We start from the raw sequence: 6,815 nt of genomic DNA, 5'->3' as shown, positions 1-6,815 counted from the left end.
ATGTGGTCTATCTTGGAGAACATTGCATGTGCAGTTGAAAAGATTGTGTGTTCTACTGTTTGGGGATGAAATGTCTTGTAGATAAATCTATTCAATCCAACTGATCTATTTTTTTTTTTTTTTTTTTTTGTCGAATGGTTTTTATTTTGCTTAAGTACCCCTCCATTTTTTTTTTAACATCTTTATTGGAGTGTAATTGCTTTACAGTGGTATGTTAGTTTCTGCTTTATAACAAAGTGATACAGTCACACATATACATATATCCCCATATCTCTTCCCTCTTGCGTCTCCCTCCCTCCCACCCTCCCTATCCCACCCCTCTAGGTGGTCACAAAGCACCGAGCTGATTTCCCTGCCAACTGGTCTGTTGTGTCATTTAAGCGCTGTTGCCTTATTGATGTTCTGTCTGGATGACCTGCCCATTGATCTAAGTGGAGTGTTAAAGTCCCCTACTATTATTGTATTATTGTCAGTTTCTCCCTTTATGTCTGTTAATATTTGCTTTAGGTGCTCCTATATTGGGTGCATGTATGTTAAGAAGTGTAATGTCCTCTTCTTGTATTGATCCCTTTATCATTATATAATGCTCTTCTTTGTCTTTTGTTATAGCCTTTGTTTTAAAGTCTATTTTGTCTGATATGAGTATTGCTACCCCTGCTTTCTTGTCATTTCCATTCATGTGAAATATCTTTTTCCATCCCCTCACTTTCAGTCTATGTGTGTCTTTAGCCCTGAAGTAAGTCTCTTGTAGGCAACATGTTGAAGGGTCTTTTTTTTTTTTAATCTAGTCAGCCACCATATGTCTTTTTTTTTTTTTTTTTTTGCGGTACGCAGGCCTCACACTGTTGTGGCCTCTCCCATTGCGGAGCACAGGCTCTGGATGCACAGGCTCAGTGGCCATGGCTCACGGGCCTAGCCGCTCTGCGGCATGTGGGATCTGCCCGGACCGGGGCACGAACTCGTGTCCCCTGCATCGGCAGGTGGACTCTCAACCACTGTGCCACCAGGGAAGCCCACCATATGTCTTTTGATTGGAGCATTTAGTCTGTTGATATTTAAAGTAATTGTTGATAGGAATGTACTTATTGCCATTTTATTTTTTGTTTTCCACTTGTTTTTGTAGTCCTTTTCTGTTCATTTCTTCTTCTTTTTGTTTTTTCCCTTGTGGTTTGATAAATTTCTTTAGTAGTATGCTTCTGTTCCTTTCTTTTTGTTTTTTTGTGTATCCATTGTAGATTTTTCATTTGTGGTTACCATGGGGTTCATATATGTTGACCCATAATTATATCTACTTGATTTAAACTTATGGTCATTTAAGTTCAAACACATTCTAAAACATCTACATTTTTTACTCTCCTTCCCCACATTTTGTTTTTTTAAATGTCATCTTCATGCTTATCCCTTTAACACTTTGTTGTAGTTATAGTTGCTTTTACAATTTTTTGTGTTATAATCTACATACTGGCTTATTCAAGTAATCTTCAATTCTTGCTATATATCTGCCTTTCCTAATGAGATTTACCCTTTCCTCTAGATTCTTCTTTTCCATTTAGAGAAGATCCTTCAAGGTTTCTTTTAGGGTAGGTTTAGTATTGCTGAATTCTTTTAGTTTTTGCTTGTCTGAGAAGTTCTTTATCTCTCCTTCTATTCTAAAGGATAATCTTGCTGGGTAGAGTATGCTAGGTTGCAGGTTTTTCCCTTTCAGGAGTTTGAATATATCATGCCACTCCCTTCTGGCCTGCAAAGTGTCTGCAGAGAAATCAGCTGATAACCTTATGGAAATTCCCTTGTACATGACTCTTTGGTTTTCTCTTGCTCCCTTTAGAATTCTCTTTATCTTTAATTTTTGCCATTTTAATCATGGTATGTCTTGATGTGGGTCTATTTGGTATCATCTTGTTTGGGACCCTCTGTGCCTCCTGTAACTAGATATATGTTTCCTTCTTTAGTTTTAGGAAGTTTTCAGCCATAATGTCTTCAAATACATTTTCTATACCCTTCTCTCTCTTATTCTGGAACCCCTATAGTGTGAATGTTGGTGGGTTTAATATTATTCCAGAGATCTCATATGTTACTTTCATTTTTTTTCTCCTTCATTTGTTTTTCTGTCTGCTATTCTGATTGGGTAATTTTCATTATTTTATCTTCCAAATCACTTATGTGTTTTTCTGTGTCATTTAGTCTGATATTCATAGCTTCTAGAGTGTTTTTTTATTTCATATATTGAATTATCTATTTTTGATTGGGTCTTTTATATTTTCTAGTTTCTTGTTAAAATGATTTATGTTTAGATCAATTCTCTTCCCTAATTCGACTAGCATTTTTATTACTAATGTTTTGAACTTTTTTTTGTAAAGGGACGACATATATTCCTTTTCCAAATGTTACAGTAAAACCAGGTGGAAGAAAATGGTTTTAGCAGTTAGGAAAAAAAAAGTACACATCTGGAGTTTGGCCATTAAAAGTAATTTACAACACTGAGAGGGGAAAAAAAAAGACGAGAAGTTGTTTCCCATTACAGACCTCCCCACCACCCCAAAGCTTAATACTTGCTTACCAAGTCAAAAAAGTGACAGTTGATTCACAAGCTGGAGGTTTGAACTTGAGGAAGGCATTTATAAAAACCCAGACAGGGGCAGTGTCCTCCCTAGCCCAGGGGCCACTAGGCACAGCACAAGAGATTACAAACTCAGCAGGGGAAGGCTGGACACTCAGGGTTTGGGAGTGTAGGCACCCCCACCTCTGGCTCAAGGATTTGGGGAGTAAACAAAACCTGCCTGGAAAAGAATTGGGGACGAAAACCAGCAATTGCCTTCTGCATGGATGGGGACAGGGAAGGAGGTAGGGCCAGGGGCAGGAGCATTTCACATCACTAACCTAACTTAGGAAACTGCAAGGGACCATCTTCAACTGCCTTAAGAGGAAGACCAGATGGATGATGGGAGAATCCACAAGAGGGAGAGGAGGAGAGGGAACGTGGCTAGGGGGCAACAGCCCCTTCCCTTCTGGGCACAGGAAGGCAACCAGGGCACCAGGTCCAGGCAGTGACCACAAGGACAGCAAGGACAGCTTAGAGATCACTCATCTGCCCCCACCCAGCTACTCATTCTGCCTGCCCACTGGTGTAGGGCCTCTCTCCGGCCCGAGGAGTGGATGGCTCTGTGCCTGGGGCCCTGCCTCTTCTGTGTCTCCTCCCTTGGAGGCAGCGCCAGCCTCTGCTCCTTTGGCCTGGGGCTCCTGGCTCTCGGGTAGCAGCAACCTTCCCTCCCTGGGCAGTGCCTTCCTCGCTGCAGGCACCGACTCCCCCCGCTCCTGCCCTTCCTCTGTGGGTGGCGAGGCAGACAGATCATCCCCCCCCCCCCCGGCTTCCAATTTCTCCTGAAGGCCAGGCCACTCAATTTGGAAGGCTTCTTGAAAGAGAATGTCTTCTTCTTCTTGGGGGTCTCCTCCCCCTTGGCCTCAGTGCCCTGGCTAGGGGGTGCTGGCTTGATGGCAATGCCAGTGGCCCCAGCTGCCTCCTCTGTTCCATTCATGGGGGAGGGCGCGACTCCCCTTCACCTTTGGGGGATAAGTCTCCACTGCTTTTCACGCAGCCGTTCTTGTGGCCGTTCTCCTGTCCATTGACCTTTGCGGGGGAAGTGCCTGCTGCCTCCTTGGCGGTTACATTGCCCTGGGGAGCCTTGGAGCTCTGGCTGCCCATGGTGGGGTTCTGCTGGAGGGGCGCCTGGAGCCACCCTGGGCTTGTGCCACAGGAGATAGTTTGGTCAGGTGGGCCTCACCGGCGGGGGTGGGGGATGGGGTGGGACTCGTGGCTGAGGGAAGGGGCCCCACTCCATGCCCCCCTCCCACTAGCTGTGCCGGCCCCACTCTGTGCCAGAATGCCACCCTGTTTTGAATTTTTTATCTGGTAAATTGTTTATTTCTGTTTCATTATTTTTTCAGGGGTTTTCTCTTGTTCTTTCAATTGAGGGTAGTTCCTTTTCCTTTTCATTTTACTTAACTTTCTCTGTCTATGAATTTAGGTAAACCGTTACCTATTGTGGTCTTAAAGAGGTGTTCTCATGTGGAAGCCTCCCTATGCAGAGCGCGTGTGCCCAGTGCCTTTGGTGGGAAGGCTGGAAGTTATGTGGATGCCAGTCATGTCTTTCCTCAGGTTGTGCTGGTTGCTGTCACCTGGTAGGCAGTGTGGCTGGTGATGGAGGAGCTAGAGGCTCACAGTTTGAGGTGGGACTTCCTCTCTGCTCGCTGGCTGTCATCGTCCTATCAGGGGCGGGGTCTGATCCCTAGTTGCTGGAGCAGAAGCCCTGAGGGTCAGGCTTGCATTGGCTCTGTTCTGTTTAAGTGTGTATTTTTCCTTCTCCCGCACTGGGACCTTTGCCCCGAAGGAGGGGAGTGCTGAAGCAAGTGGGGCTTGTGCTGTTATAGAGGACCAGTGTGTTGCCTGTGTAGAAGTCTGCAGCTCTGCTCGATGCAGCCCATGGTTGCATCTTTTCCCTGGTCTTGGCTGCCCCAGATCTAGTGCTGTGCTGCCATGGAGTGAGTGGGACTGGAGCGGGGCCAGAGCATTGGCTCAGCTTGGGCTGGGGCATGCAGTGAGGCAGCTGTGGAAAATCTGGACAGCCACGTTGCTGTCAGAAGTTTGAGCTGCTTCTGGAGTGCTGCTTTGAGTGAGCACCAACAGTGGCTGCCACCGCCCCACCTGGACTATGTCCTGGGCTACCTCTAAGTCCTTAGCTCAAGTCTTTACCCAGGTCCTGACCACCCTAGATCCAGTGCCACACTGTGGAGTGGAGTGAGGAGGGTCGAGGTGTTTGCTTGAGTCTGTCTTTTTTTCTAAGATCAGGTCTTCCCTTGCTTTGGCTTATTGAAATGTCCTTGCTTCTATGAAATATAAGTATTTTTTAAAACTGGCAAAGAAAAAGTGGACAATGATATTATGTCTCCTCATTCAAATGTATTTACTCAGCCTTGAGTTTGACTTCTGGATCCATTCAAGATAAGTGGCTTGAGGTAAATTTCTAATTTTGATTTTACCACATGTAAAGTCACAGAGGTTCATAATAACACATGTAATATTTGCAAATAACATATTTGCAAAGACCTTAGCACACTTTGTAGTACATAGTAGATGATCAATAATTTGTGGTAGTTATATGAAAAATAAAGACAATAGATAAGTGTCATCATCCAGATAAGTAAATTAAGAGGAGTGTATTGATGGTATAAACTTACCATGTTTACACCACTGTGTTAGCTAAGTTTTTCCATTTTTCCATGGTGGCTTCATTTGGGACCTATCCATTCTTTTGGCTCCAAGAGTACGTCTAAGCAGTAAGCATCAAGGGGGAATTTTCCTTTCATGCACACAGCCAACCAAACAGACCTGTGTTAGCTGTGAGGAGCATTCCAGAACCAGTGGTAGAATGAGGTTGTGCCTACTGGCTGAAGTTCTTGTTGGATCTAGAATTTAAACTCACCTCTTTGGTTCTAGGACTAGTATTTCCTATTGTACAATGCAGATCTTTGTATTTCCAATGCTTAATAAATCATAGTTTTTTAAAATTAATTAATTTATTTTTGGCCACGTTGGATCTTCATTGCTGTGCGTGGGCTTTCTCTAGTTGAGGTGAGCGGGGCCTATTCTTCGTTGCGGCGTGCGGGCTTCTCATTGCGGTGGCTTCTCTTGTTGCCGAGCATGGGCTCCAGGCATGCGGGTTTCAGTAGTTGCAGCACACAGGCTTCAGTAGTTGCAGCTCGCGGGCTCAGTAGTTGTGGTTCACGGGCTGTAGAGCACAGGCTCAATAGTTTTGGTGCACGTGGCATGTGGGATCTTCCCGGACCAGGGCTCGAACCCGTGTCCCCTGCATTGGCAGGCAGATTCTTAACCACTGCGCCACCAGGGAAGTCCAATAAATCATAGTTTATCAGTGTTTGTTGATGATTTAAATGAATAAATGTGAAAATGCACCTAGGGGAATACAGTAGGTCCATAAAGCATTAGGGTTTTCTCAATTATCTGCTGCTATTTGTTTCAGGGACCTATCTGAAATAGATAGCATTTTCACAGGTGACCTTTAACTTACTAACTTAAGAAAACAGAAAACAGGAAAAGGGTGGGAATTACTCTTGACTAAGACATATTTGTGTTAAGTCCATGATGGGTATTACAGGTATTCTGACAGGCATCTTCCTGGTCAAGATTTAAGTTAAATTTGAGCTCGATGTCTAATAACATCCAGACTTGTTTCCCAGGCACCTCAAAAGTCGAACATGGTGGCCTCCCTGGTGGCGCAGTTGTTGAGAGTCTGCCTGCCGATGCAGGGCACATGGGTTCGTGCCCCGGTCCGGGAGGATCCCACATGCCGCGGAGCGGCTGGGCCCGTGAGCCATGGTCACTGGGCCTGCGCGTCCGGAGCCTGTGCTCCACAACGGGAGAGACCACAACAGTAAGAGGCCCACGTACTGCAAAAAAAAAAAAAAAAAAAAAGTCGAACATGTTTTCCTAGATAGGTGACATTGTGGGACCTTTAACTGACAATAATGCAATGTGGGCAGTGCAATGACTGAATGATTTTAGAAATATTGATATCTATAGGCCACTCTATGAGTAGAGAGGAGGCAAACACTTTTGCTGTCTCATATTTATCTGGGATTCTCATGTCACTCTTACGGAAAGCTGGTGGCTTAAAGTTTTTAAGACATCCACTTTGTTCAGGTTCTACATCAGAAGCTAGGGAGGGCCATAATGCAAGGACAGATCCAGGTTTTGTGAGGCCTGAAGCTTTAGACAATTTAGGGTGCTCTATTGTTAAAAA

General features: G+C 44.7%; 1 pseudogene across 1 annotated transcript; it reads right to left on the bottom strand.

Annotated features, from left to right (window-relative positions):
- Positions 1-3,099: 3,099 nt before the first annotated feature.
- Positions 3,100-3,700, bottom strand: LOC309825151 (MARCKS-related protein-like; annotated as a pseudogene). The gene has a single exon. The product of its transcript is annotated as an MARCKS-related protein-like (transcript).
- Positions 3,701-6,815: the final 3,115 nt, after the last annotated feature.

Source organism: Grampus griseus, assembly GCF_964374135.1.
Source record: "Grampus griseus genome assembly, chromosome: 7".
In the NCBI taxonomy this organism is placed as follows: domain Eukaryota; kingdom Metazoa; phylum Chordata; class Mammalia; order Artiodactyla; family Delphinidae; genus Grampus; species Grampus griseus.
The sequence above is the reverse complement of the archived record's forward strand: the minus strand, read 5'-3'. Positions and strand labels throughout refer to the sequence as shown.